This window comes from Saccopteryx leptura, chromosome 5 (genome assembly GCF_036850995.1).
Source record: "Saccopteryx leptura isolate mSacLep1 chromosome 5, mSacLep1_pri_phased_curated, whole genome shotgun sequence".
Lineage (NCBI taxonomy): Eukaryota > Metazoa > Chordata > Mammalia > Chiroptera > Emballonuridae > Saccopteryx > Saccopteryx leptura.
The window spans coordinates 91076795-91089908 of NC_089507.1; the positions used below are offsets into that span (position 1 = coordinate 91076795).

Consider the following 13114-nt stretch of genomic DNA (forward strand, 5'->3'; position numbering starts at 1 on the left):
GTCACTTATCCAAGGCATAATTGGATTCCTCATGAGAGTGCACCACCCAGATCATACAATCAGTCAAGGGTGTGGGGAAAAGCTTAGTCCCAAAACCAAACCTTAGGCTACAACGACCTGGCCTGCTTATAGCCTGTCCCCCACACCCAATATAAGTCACAAGCGAGCAAACATATATATCATATTTACAAACTTATTTGACCAACAGATGCTCTGCCCATCTGTGGCACTGCTTCATTGCTGGGCAACTAAGCTATTTTAGTGCCTAAGGTGAGGCCATGGAGCCATCCTCAGTGCCTGGGGCCAACTTGCTCGAACCATTCAAGCCATGGCTGCAGGAGGGGAAGAGAGGGAGAGAAAAAGAGGGAGAGAAAGGGGAGGGGTGGAGAAGCAGATGGTTGCTTTGCCTGTATGCCCTGACCAGGAATAGAACCTAGGACTTGGACACACTGGGCCAATGCTCTACTGCTGAGCCAGTCAGCCAGGGCAGCAGTTGTATTTTTAATGCAAAATACTTTCTCTCATTTGACTCTTATGATAGCCATTCTTTTTCATCATTACTAATTAGTATGGTGTTTGCCTAAAAAAACTTCAGCCCTGAGATGGACCCCAGGGCCATGTAATCCCAAGTTAATTAAAAATAATGTTTATGAATAGTTAAGAGTCACTGTTCAGCACAGCATTCTATAGGCTTGTGTTTTATAAAATTCAAAATTAATTCTAGGAATGTTGATAGAATTCAAATGCCTGTATTGGGCCACTACTGGGAATGACAACTATTTCTAAATGTTTGGTCCCAGTGGTATCTCTCCCTTTGTCTGTTAGTGTCTGTACCATTGAAGCTGGGTAAAGAAAATATTTTTTTTTTTATTTTACAGAGACAGAGTCAGAGAGAGGGATAGATAGGGACAGAAAGACAGGAACGGAGAGAGATGAGAAGCATCAATCATCAGTTTTTCGTTGCGACACCTTAGTTGTTCATTGATTGCTTTCTCATATGTGCTTTGACCATGGGGCTACAGCAGACCAAGTAACCCCTTGCTCAAGCCAGCAACCTTGGGTCCAAGCTGGTGAGCTTTGCTCAAACCAGATGAGCCCACGCTCAAGCTGGCGACCTCGGGGTCTCGAACCTGTGTCCTCCGCATCCCAGTCCGATGCTCTATCCACTGCGCCACCGCTTGGTCAGGTAAGAAAATAATTTATTCAAGAAATACTTACTGAACGATTAAGTTCTGTGTGCCGGGCACCTTTTTCAGTGTTGCAAACAAGGCCGTGGACAAAACAAAATCCCTTCTTTTATGGAGCTTTTCTGAAAATTCCAAATATCCACCAGACACACAGGTGAAGGGAGGTGCTGAGAACATGACTCAGTGTCAGGTGTGTTGGGGAACCCCCTTCAAGATGGCAGCCAGACACAAGATGAAAAGAAGATAGTTGGAACCTGATTTGGAAAATCAGATCAATGCAACCCTATGCTCTAGTTTAATCACTGCAAAAATATAGAAGCTTATTAAAACAACAGACAAAAAGATGCCAAGTTGATCTAACTTGGGCTTAGAAGAGAAAGCAGAATTAGATTTTATGTATATTATATTTATATTAATACATTTTCTCAGGTTCGCAGATTCTGCCCAAACTCTGCCTCTACCATCTCCTCCCAGCCTCCATTGTCAGTGTTGAATGATTCTTCCAGTTTCTCTGTGCACAGACAAGCAAATATGGATATGAATTTATATTTGCCCCTTTCATAAAGTAAAAGGTAACAAACTAGACTTCTCTGCAGTGTATATTTTTCTCCTAGTGTTTTAAGAGGGTTTAACAATCAGTACCAAGAGTGCTTCCTCATTCTTTTTTTTTTCCTCAACAATTGTAGAGTAGTCCATTGTATGGATGTACCACAATTTAAATAGTGACCTATTGCCCTGGCCGGTTGGCTCAGCGGTAGAGCGTCGGCCTAGCGTGCGGAGGACCCGGGTTCGATTCCCGGCCAGGGCACACAGGAGAAGCGCCCATTTGCTTCTCCACCCCTCCGCCGCGCTTTCCCTCTCTGTCTCTCTCTTCCCCTCCCGCAGCCAAGGCTCCATTGGAGCAAAGATGGCCCGGGCGCTGGGGATGGCTCTGTGGCCTCTGCCCCAGGCGCTAGAGTGGCTCTGGTCGCAACATGGCGACCCCCAGGATGGGCAGAGCATCGCCCCCTGGTGGGCAGAGCGTCGCCCCTGGTGGGCGTGCCGGGTGGATCCCGGTCGGGCGCATGCGGGAGTCTGTCTGACTGTCTCTCCCTGTTTCTAGCTTCAGAAAAATGAAAAAAAAATAAAAATAAAAAAAATAAATAAATAAATAAATAGTGACCTATTGATGGATGTTTGGGTCCTGGCCAATCCTTTGCTTTTAAACAATGCTGTATGTAGTAAATAACTTTGTACATAGGTTATTCTGCATGTATGCAGTGATATCTGTATAAATTTGCAGGTCATAAAGTGTGTGTATAATTTTGATAGATATTGTCAAATTGCATCCCAGAATGGGTTTTTCGTATTTTCACCACTGCCAGGAACTTGTGAGATGTACTGTTGTCAGAGTCTGGATTTTTTGCCGATCTGGGAGACTAAATGGTGTCTCACTTCCAATATAGGAATACTATTTGTTCAGAATTTTCAGTGGTATTTTTTAAAAGAAAAAAGTTTCCCAGAAGACTAAACAAAACTTGAATTTAGCTGTTTTAATTGTATAAGTGGACTGCTAAAGTTTATCTTAAATCTTCTATTATGTAATTTAAAATAATGCTTGTTCAAAAATAAGTAAAATAATGCTTGTTCATGTTTAAATTGGTGCTACATTTTAAATACTGAAAACACAAAGACTAAAAATGCTTCTAAGGCTTATGATGTACCTAGGTGACCTGCTAAGACTAAATCCTTTTTCCTCTAGTTTGATCCAGTAGCTAATTGAGGACAGTGTACAAAAATGAGTTATCATGGCAGGCCTGAGATGCTGTCCCTAGGCTTGCTTATCAGGTTGGCCTTTGGATGACATCTGGGAATTTAGATTTGAGGAGGGCTTCCACCATAATGTCCCTGTGCCTGAACTGTTTGTGGGCACAGTAATGTTTTATGTGGAATACCTGCTTGCATGCTGGGAGGAATCTGGGTACATGCCTGGCAGCAGGTGCCTATGTGACCAGCCCGGTAAAAACCCCAGGCACTGAGTCACTAGTGAGCTTCCCTGATAGACAGCATTCACAGGTGTTGTGACAACTCCCGTTGGGGAGTTGAGTCTGACCTAAAAGACTCTCCTGGGAAAGAACCCTTGGAGGCTTGCTGCTGCTGGCCCCCTCCGGACTTGGCTCCATGCGCCTTCTTTTTTGATGATTTTGCTTTATATCCTTTTGCTTTAACAAATCATAGCCATGAGTACAACTATATGCTGGGTCCCATGAGTCTTCCTAGTGAATCATGGAACTGGAAGTAGTCTTGGGAACCCTCATACAATCAGCTTTGCAAGAGTTTCTTTGTTTTTTGTTGTTTGTTTGTTTTTAGCGAGAGAGACAGAGAGAGGGAGAGAGAGGGACAGACAGGAAGGGGAAGAGATGAGAAGCATCATTCTTCATTGTGGAACCTAGTTGTTCATTGATTGCTTTCTCATATGTGCCTTGACCGGGGGACTCCAGCAGAGTGAGTGACCCCTTGCTCAATCCAGCGACCTTGGGCTTCAAGCTAGCAACCATGGGGTCATGTCTATGGTCCTCTGCTCAAGCCAAAGACACCACGCCCAAGCTGGTGAGCCCGAGCTCAAGCCGGATGAGCCCGCGCTCAGGCTGGCAACCTCAGGGTTTCAGCCTGGGTCCTCTGCATCCAAGTCCGCTGCTTTATCCACTGTGCCACTGCCTGGTCAGGCAGTTTTGCAAGGGTTTTAATATTCTATCTGTGTGCAGTATTAATGGGGAGTGACACAAATATATTTTGCATGCAATTAATTGACCTTTGGCATTATGTCTTGACTTGCAATCTGTGTTCTATTGTAAAATGTGTGGTCCCTCAGATTTCTGAACAGAGACTTAGCACTTACATCTACAATGGAGGCAACAGAAGGCTGCCAGCTAGGGAGTGGTTCTGTGTAGTGTTGAATCCACACGGGTCCTTTGGTCCTCCTAATGTCCATATTAGGCTTAAAAGTTTCTTGCTTTAATTTTCTATAATTTGATTAGTAAATAAATGGATTTACTCAAATTCTTTTGAATTCATAGCCACGGAATTTTAGTTAGGCAGTCTGATTTCTAACTGCGCTTTGATTCTAAAGCTTATGTGCAAAGAAATAATACTAGAAACTTCACTTAGAAAAGAAGATCTTTGTCTAAATCGGACAGAAGGCCCAAAGATTTTGAAATAAAGTTTTATTTTGAATAATTGTATATTAGCATCTCATTTGAAACTTTTTATTTTTAAAGATTTATTTATTCATTTTACAGAGACAGGAGAAAGAGAAGGGGGAGCAATGAGAAATGTCAACATAGTTGCTTCACTTTAGTTATTCATTGGTTACTTGTCATTTGTGCCTTGAACAGGCAAGCCCACGGTTTCACACTGGCGACTTTAGCGTTCTAGGTCCACACTCTATCCACTGCACCACCACAGGCCAGGCCTCCTCATTTGAAACTTTAAAATGTTCAAATTGAAAACTGGCAAATGTGCAAAAACTAAAGACTTATTCATTTAAGCTGTTTTTCCTAAAGAAATTAGATGACATCTAAAGAGAAGCATTTATATTTAAATGGTTTAAAATGTTAAATATAGTCTAGAACACTAGTTCTTCATGCTTACAATTGACTGGTAGATATTTTGTGATCATAATTAAGATTTACTTACCTTGTGGCAGTCATAGTCTTTACATATAATACCTTATTTAATTTTCATAGCAACTCTACAAGGTCGCTGCAATTAACTCCACTTTGAGACACGGAGGGTTTAAGTGACTTGCCCAAAGTTAAGTGATTTGCTAGAATGAAGAAGAACTAGAATTTGAATTCAGCCCCTTTCTTCAGAGGCTGAGTTCTTAGCCACTGTGCTTTCCGGGGTCACCTGGTGACTGGTGCTACAGAAAGTTGGTTAAATAAAGAACCTTGTACATTTACCCTTGAGTATAGATAGGTCTGAGCTGATAATTTTTCTGCTGAGTGCAGTAAATCCATATCTCCTTGGTTTCTAAGTGTCTGGAATTATAAGTGGGATCTTTACAAGACAGAAACTGATTGAGTCATTCCCTGATCCCATTATCCTGGGGGCAAAATCCAAATATCATAAAAGGCCTTACAAGGATCTTCAAAAGCCGGCCTTTCCCCATTTCAGCCAAGCTGACTTTCCTTCTGTTCCCATACATACGAACTACATTCTCCTTCGCTTTTCAGGACCTTTGCACATACTATTCCTTATGCCTTAGATCAGTGATCCCCAACTTTTTTTGGGCCACGGACCGGTTTAATGTCAGAAAATATTTTCACGGACCAGCCTTTAGGGTGGGACAGATAAATGTACAAAATAAAATTATGCGACTGGCGTAAAAACTGTGGTATTTTTAAATATAATTGTTGAACTTACAAGACAAGCATCAAGAGTGAGTCTTAGACGGATGTAACAGAGGGAATCTGGTCATTTTGTAAAAATAAAACATCGTTCAGACTTAAATATAAATAAAACGGAAATCATGTAAGTTATTATTCTTTCTCTGCGGACCGGTACCAAGTGGCCCATGGACTGGTACCGGTCCGCGGCCCGGGGGTTGGGGACCACTGCCTTAGATAACCCCACCCGCACTTGCCTAACTCCACTTCACCTTTCACATCTGATCTGAGAGGCCCTTTTCTCCGGGAAGTCTCCCCTGACCTTCCAAGACTGGGGTGTGCCCCTTGGCAGTGTGTTTCTGTAAGTCTTGAACTTCTGATTATCCAGACACTTTTTCCTTGTGTTAGAGCTGTTTCCCCATCTAGACCTCAAGCTCTGTGAAGGTAGGGGCAAGGTCGGTCTGGTTCACCTGGCTATCACAGACATTCAAATTCTAAGTGAAGGTTAAACAGGGTTTCAGAAGATGAGACAAAGATAATTTAACTCTCAGAGTACAGGATACAAATGCAGGAAACTGGGCTGGCTATCATAGGTGAGGCTTTACTCCCAAATAATTACCAGAAAGCTTTAGTTATAGCATGGGGACAAATATTCTTTTGTTACCGAAACTTGTATTAAGCAGATAGTTAGCAACATATTCATGAACATAAGTCCTGAGCTTTCTGCTTGCAGTCTCATTATTCCAAGACTGCACTCCATTTTGAAAATCTGAAGAACAGGGTTTTCTATCCCTAGTTACGTTCACGAGCCCAAACATTTCATAGAGCAGAAGCAGATCCACTTAGCAGCAATGAGCCTCAAATGGGGAGAACAATCTTTAGACATGGTTAAGGACTTTAAAATACATTGGAGAATAATTGACCCCACTATTGCTTGCCAGTACAGGAATAGTAACCCCAATTCTAAACAATGAGTATACCCCTTTCTCAAAGCTATTAACAGTGTTTGGTGGATTTCAAAAATATTTTGGGCACAGAAAAATTCTTTTTTCCTCTATAACATGCCTTTCAAAAAGAAAATAATTTGAAGACAATAAAGTTTTAACATGTTTATGATGAAAATCTTTCCTAAGTAAACTTATATGCATACCCTTTTTATAGCTGTCAAGGACAAATTAAAATTTATATCATCTATTAGACTTCTTTTAAAATTATTTTTTATGTTTCAATTACAGTTGACATACAATATTTTATTAGCTTCAGGTATACAGCATAGTGATAAGACATTTGTATAACTTGCAAATTTAGCACCCTGATAAATCTAGTATAGGGGTCCTTGGATTACACAGTTTCTGTTCCTACGACAGTGACGACAGTGACATAACCCAAATTTTGTTGTGAGTCGAAACACACCCTAGCCTAATACAAAGGGAGCGCTTGTGCTTTTAGCAGTCCAAAACAGCATAAGTGTACGGGGGACACCAACTCCCTCACTCATACACTATGTTACTGCGAATTCTTCTGCCACGCAACCAAACTAGTTTGCCCATGTCCGTAAGTACAATGCTAACGGCATGAGCTGAAACACGCATGTCTCAATTTCTTAAGTTTTTATGTGAGCATTGTAAACTTGAAACGTCATATGTCGTTGAGACTGTTGTAACCCAAGGACCCCATACCGTCTGACACCAAACATTGTTATCACAATATCGTTGACTATATTCCCTATGCTGTACTTTCTATCACCATAACTATTTTGTAACTACCAATTTGTACTTCTTAATCCCTTCCCCTTTTACCCACTTCCGCAATCCTCTTCCCATTTGGCAACCATCAAAATGTTCTCTGTATCTATGAGTCTGTTTTAGTTTGTTCATTAATTTTGTTTTTTAGATTCTACATGCAAGTGAAATCATGTTATTTGTCTTTCTCTGTCTGACTTATTTCATTTAGCATAATACCCTCTAGGTCCATTCGTGTTATTGCAGGATTCCATTCTTTTTTATGGCTGAGTCATATTCCATTGTATATATGTACCAGTTCTTCTTTATCCACTACTATTGATAGACACTTAGGTTGCTTCCATATCTTATCTATTGTAAATAATGCTGCAATGAATATATAGATGTGTATGTCTTTTGACTTAGTGTTTTGGGTTTCTTTGGATAAAGAGACAGAAATAGAATCGTTTGGTCCTTCTTTGTCTCTTGTTATAGCCTTTGTTTAAACATCTATTTTAACTGGTATAAGTATTGCTGTCCCAGCTTTCTTGTTTTGTTCTGTTTCCATTTTCATGAAATATCTTTCCCACCATTTAATTTCAGACTGTACGTGTCTTTTGATCTGAAGTGAGTCTCTTGTAGACAGCATATGTAAGGGTTTTGTTCTTTATCCATTCAGCCATTTTTTTAAACCTTATTTTTATTAATTTTAATGCAGTGACATTGATAAATCAGGGTACAAATGTTCTGAGAAAACATCTCCAGATTATTTTGACATTTGATTATGTTGCATACCCCTCACCCAAAGTCAAGGTGATGGTATATCATTTGATTGGAGCATTTAATCCATTTTTATTTAAAGTAATTATTGATAGATTAAGTATTTATTGGCATTTTCTTTTTCTTTTTCTTTTTCTTTTTTTTTCTTCTTGACGTCCCTTTAACATTTCTTGTAATACTGGTTTGGTGGTGAGGAATTTCTTTAGCATTTTTTTTTTAATCTGGGTAGACATTATCTATCCTTTGATTTTTTTTTTTTTTTTTTTTTTTTTTTTTTTTTTTTGTATTTTTCCGAAGTTGGAAACGGGGAGAGACAGTCAGACAGACTCCCGCATGTGCCCGACCGGGATCCACCCGGCACGCCCACCAGGGGGCAACGCTCTGCCCACCAGGGGGCGATGCTCTGCCCCTCCGGGGCGTCGCTCTGTTGCAACCAGAGCCACTCTAGCACCTGGGGCAGAGGCCGAGGAGCCATCCCCAGCGCCCGGGCCATCTTTGCTCCAAAGGAGCCTCGGCTGCGGGAGGGGAAGAGAGAGACAGAGAGGAAGGAGAGGGGGAGGGGTGGAGAAGCAGATGGGCACTTCTCCTGTGTGCCCTGGCCGGGAATCGAACCCGGGACCCCTTGCACGCCAGGCCGACGCTCTACCACTGAGCCAACTGGCCAGGGTATCCTTTGATTTTTAATGATAGCTTTGTTGGGTAGAGTAATCTTGAAGAGGAACATCTGGGACTCGAGCAGCCATCGTATCTCACTACACAATATCCATTGGTTTTCACAGCCAGAAGTTTTGGGAACTTGTCTCCTCAACACTGGGGCCGGGATTCCTCGCTTTACAAGGGGACCACCGCAGCTGAGATATCCCTCCTGCTTTTAAACTACCACACATGGGTGGCGGACCAGCCCACTAGGCATCTGTGCCCCTCCTACCAGTCTCCATGTGGCTTCTTCTGTATGTCCTTAGTAATAGGACTTCTGTTTAGTTAGATTCCAGGCAGTTCTCAGTGGTAGTTTTCTGTAGTTCAGTTGTAATTTTGATGTGTTATGAGAGGAGGCGAGGAGGTGAGCAGAATGTTCACCTACTCTGCCATCTTGACGGGAAGCTTCCATCTGTTAGACATTTAGTAGTACTAAATAGATGTCAGGCAACTGGAACCCTTGTGGTAGGATGACTATTATTTGGTGAGGGGAAGAAAATACTACTTTGTATCTTTCAGTCTATAAGCATTATTTAAATTTAGGGTTCAGGACATCCCCCATGAAGGTAACAGGCACATGCTTAAGCCTTACTTTCTGTGTCTTTATCAGGCATGGGGGGAAAGGTGGCCAGAGAAAACTAGCATCTGGTATGTGTGTATGCGTTTGTTTTTGTTTAAACTACTTTTCCTTCTTTGAATATTTAGTGCATATAAATGACTAAGAAAAATAGTGGAGCCCCCAAATACTAGGGTAATAGCAATCACTGGTGGAGAATTTTTATGGAACACAAGCCATTCTTTTTTTTTTTTTTTTTTTTTTTAATTCTGGAGTGTTTTATTCTAGATTTTTGGCTTCTAGAGTGACTCAGGTGTGTATGCTAACTTAAGCTGGAAGATCAAAGTCAGTGAAATGACCTTGGGTCAACTGCATATGTTTATATTTATTATGGTATTTGAGGGTGAGTCCCCTCAGTTCTGAAGCTACTTATATGTGGTCATAAATTCTTTGTTATTCCCAATCCTCCACCCTCAAATAAAAAATCAAAAAAAAAAGAGAGAAAGAGAGGGATGTTATAATACTTTTTCTGTCCTGAATGTAGCCTACCAAATAAGTCCACTACCTAAGTTGCCTGAAAAATAGTTTTTCTTGACTGTGACATCAGAAGTATTGACTCAGTATTGTTTAAGGATATGTTATATTAACTGATTTTGAGAGAACTAATTCTTATATGCATGGCAGGTTACTTCTGTGACGCCATATAATTTCAGTTTCATTTTTATATAAGAGTCACATAATTATTTTTAGTCTTAAAGCTTTTCTTCAGAAGTCAGTAGGTAAAATAATGTAGCATACATACTGCTCACAAAAATTAGGGGTTATTTTATCGCTTCATTTTCATTTTGAAATATCCCCTAATTTTTGTGAGCAGTGTATTTCAGCTGTCTGGGATCTGTCCATTATATGCTCAGCATGGTGCCTTTTGAAATTCCCTGACTTAAAAAGAGTTGAAGGAGCCTCTACTAACAGTGACATGGGAAAGAACAGTTTCAAGGTTAAGCATGACATCAACAGTCTAGTTCTGGAAGGAGGTCATACTTAACAAATATCTGCTTTACATCTGACTGTACCTGTGCTTGAGTCACTTTCCTCCTGCCAAACACAAAAAGGTTACTAGGCAACAGGGGTAATTCCGATACTAAACACCTCACTACAGCGAAATGTCCATCTTTAGTATTTCCAGGAACCATCCCTCTTATACGCCACTGGGGAGTGAGATAAACATTCATGCAGAAACTGAGGACATCAGATGAGCCAGAACTGGTAACCATGTGTTAGAACAGGGGTCCCCAAACTTTTTACACAGGGGGCCAGTTCACTGTCCCTCAGACCGTTGGAGGGCCGGACTACAAAAAAAAACTATGAACAAATCCCTATGCACACTGCACATATCTTATTTTAAAGTAAAAAAACAAAATGGGAACAAATACAATATTGAAAATAAAGAATAAGTAAATTTAAATCAACAAACTGACCAGTATTTCAATGGGAACTATGCTCCTCTCACTGACCACCAATGAAAGAGGTGCCTCTTCTGGAAGTGCAGTGGGGGCCGGATAAATGGCCTCAGGGGGCCACATGCGGCCCGCGGGCCATAGTTTGGGGACCCCTGTGTTAGAAGACAGGGCTGGCTAATATTTGGAGGGAAGTCTGTTCAGAGGGCAAACACAGGCTGTAACCTGCATGGTAGCTGTGGGGAGGAAGGGTGGAGGGGAAAGGGTGGAATCTCCCCAGAAGGACTCACAGGAAAGGGAAATTCTTGCTCTTAGGGGGGAAAACAGTACATTTCTAATTGTCAAAATAAACCAAGATCTTGGAAAATCACAACATAAGAACGTGAACTCTGGACCTGCAGTTCTAGGTTTCACTTCCTCATACGTCAAGTGGAGGTGATAAGGGTGCCTACCTAAAGTGTTTGTGCATATTCGCACATTAATATTTGGAAACACCAGTCTCTGTTACCATAAGCTCTAGGGAAGTGTTACTGTGCCCTCCACCCTCCCGACAACTCCCTAAGTGGTGAGGGCAAAATTGTGAAGGAATGAAGGAAAATCCAAAGATAGGTAAGAACTTTTTAATGATTTATCTATTCTTTTATGATTTCAAAAACTGCAATTATAGCAATTATAATTATAGCATCATGTAAAGAAACCTCTACAACAAAGTTCAACATTATATATTGTACTATAGTTAATTTCAAAATTATTACAAGCCCTAGTCATTGGTATAAAATAATTACATGACACTGTTTTTATGCAATAATTATAGAGATTTTTTTATTGCTAACATAATAGCCTAATGACTTCAGGTTGATTTTTGGATCCTTATAAAAAGTAAGAAATAAACCAGTTTAACTTTAAAATTTTCTGACATTCCTTGAAGTTAAAATACTTAGTGCTCCACTGAATTTGGCATTGGGGTTAAAAGTCATACTTTTTATGCAGTTCTATACTTTGAGTAACTTTCTGTGAGTTTAGAATATGAATTTAGAAGAGATGTTTTTAGGTTTGGTTTGTTTTATATAAAGAACCTAGTTTTCCCATTAATTTAGATTCTCAACTTTTCATCAGAAATCTTTATTATACTTGATAAAAAACTGTATTAATCATTATTCATAATGAACAAACTTATATTTAAAAAAACAGAAGAACCATAAAGAATGCTTTAGAGTTCTAACATACGATCTGCTGCATTTCAAAAGTTGTTTGACTCAGGAGTGTATGTCATGTCTGGGATTAAAACTGGACTAGCCTGTTACCCAGGAAAAAAACCCAAATGTAGGATTGATAATCCATTATCAGAGAAGTCTAGTCCTGTTCGATAGAGTAAATTGTCTACCTGTAAACATGAACACTAGCAGAATAGATTAACTCTTTAAATCAAGATACATAATTTCAGATTATTTACTTTCCTATTTTAAATATTTCAGAAAAGACCTTTTTAAACACCAAGTATTTTAAACAGTTTGCACTAATCTGTATCCTATTATTTCCTAATTTTGAACCTGCATTCATACAAATAGTCAATTGGCATAATAAAACAATACTGTAGTTCTTTTATATCCTTTGGTGTTCACCTCTGAGCTCATCTAGTAACTTTGTCATTTACTTTGCTTCTACTTAACCATCTCTGGTTCTAGGAGTATGATCGTTCACCTTTCACCTTATAATTTATTTTTTTTGTTTGTTTTAGTTTCTCATTTTTTCTCTAATGAGCCTGAGGTCAGGGGTTCTTCATTAAGATGTTTTTTAATTGGCTCAGCCCTGGTGAGAAGGGGGTTCTGCATCAGATCCTACATAATAGTCTTCTTACTGTATTCAGAGCCTAAATAGTGAATGGGACCTAATGGGTGATTCCTCCATGACTTTATTTCCCTTTGGGTGGCCTGTTCTGATGATGCAATTTCTGACCATGAGAAATAAAGGTATAAGACAAAACATGGTTTCTTATTATAATATGCCAATCATTTAACATGGTTCCTAATTTGAGAATTGTGAGAAAGGTAAGGTAGAAAAAAACTGAAGTCCAAGGAGATTGCTTTCTTTTATCTTTCTTAAAAAAAATTAAATTTATTGGGGTGACAGTGGTTAATAAGATTATATTGAAGAGTATAATTCTATGATAAATATATGGTGATAGAAGATTTGACTTTGGGTGGTTGGCACACAATGCAGTATACATACATATGATATATCAGAGATTGCTTTAATGTTCATTAAGTGATAGAGTCAAGGTTAGAACCTGGGTTACCCACCCATCAGTTTTCTACATCAAGCTAACTTAAAATGCCAAAAAATTTTAAGT

General features: G+C 39.8%; 1 protein-coding gene across 3 annotated transcripts in view; it reads left to right on the forward strand.

Annotated features, from left to right (window-relative positions):
* Nucleotides 1-13114, forward strand: part of SGMS2 (sphingomyelin synthase 2) — a 90516-nt gene that overhangs the window by 38666 nt on the left and 38736 nt on the right. The window contains exon 1 of one of the 3 annotated variants that reach the window (XM_066384739.1): nt 11248-11373. The exons of the other annotated variants lie outside the window; for them this stretch is intronic. The gene's annotated coding sequence lies outside the window, so the exon portion shown is untranslated. Of the gene's footprint in view, nt 1-11247; nt 11374-13114 lie in introns of those variants that run through there. 3 annotated transcript variants of the gene reach the window in all.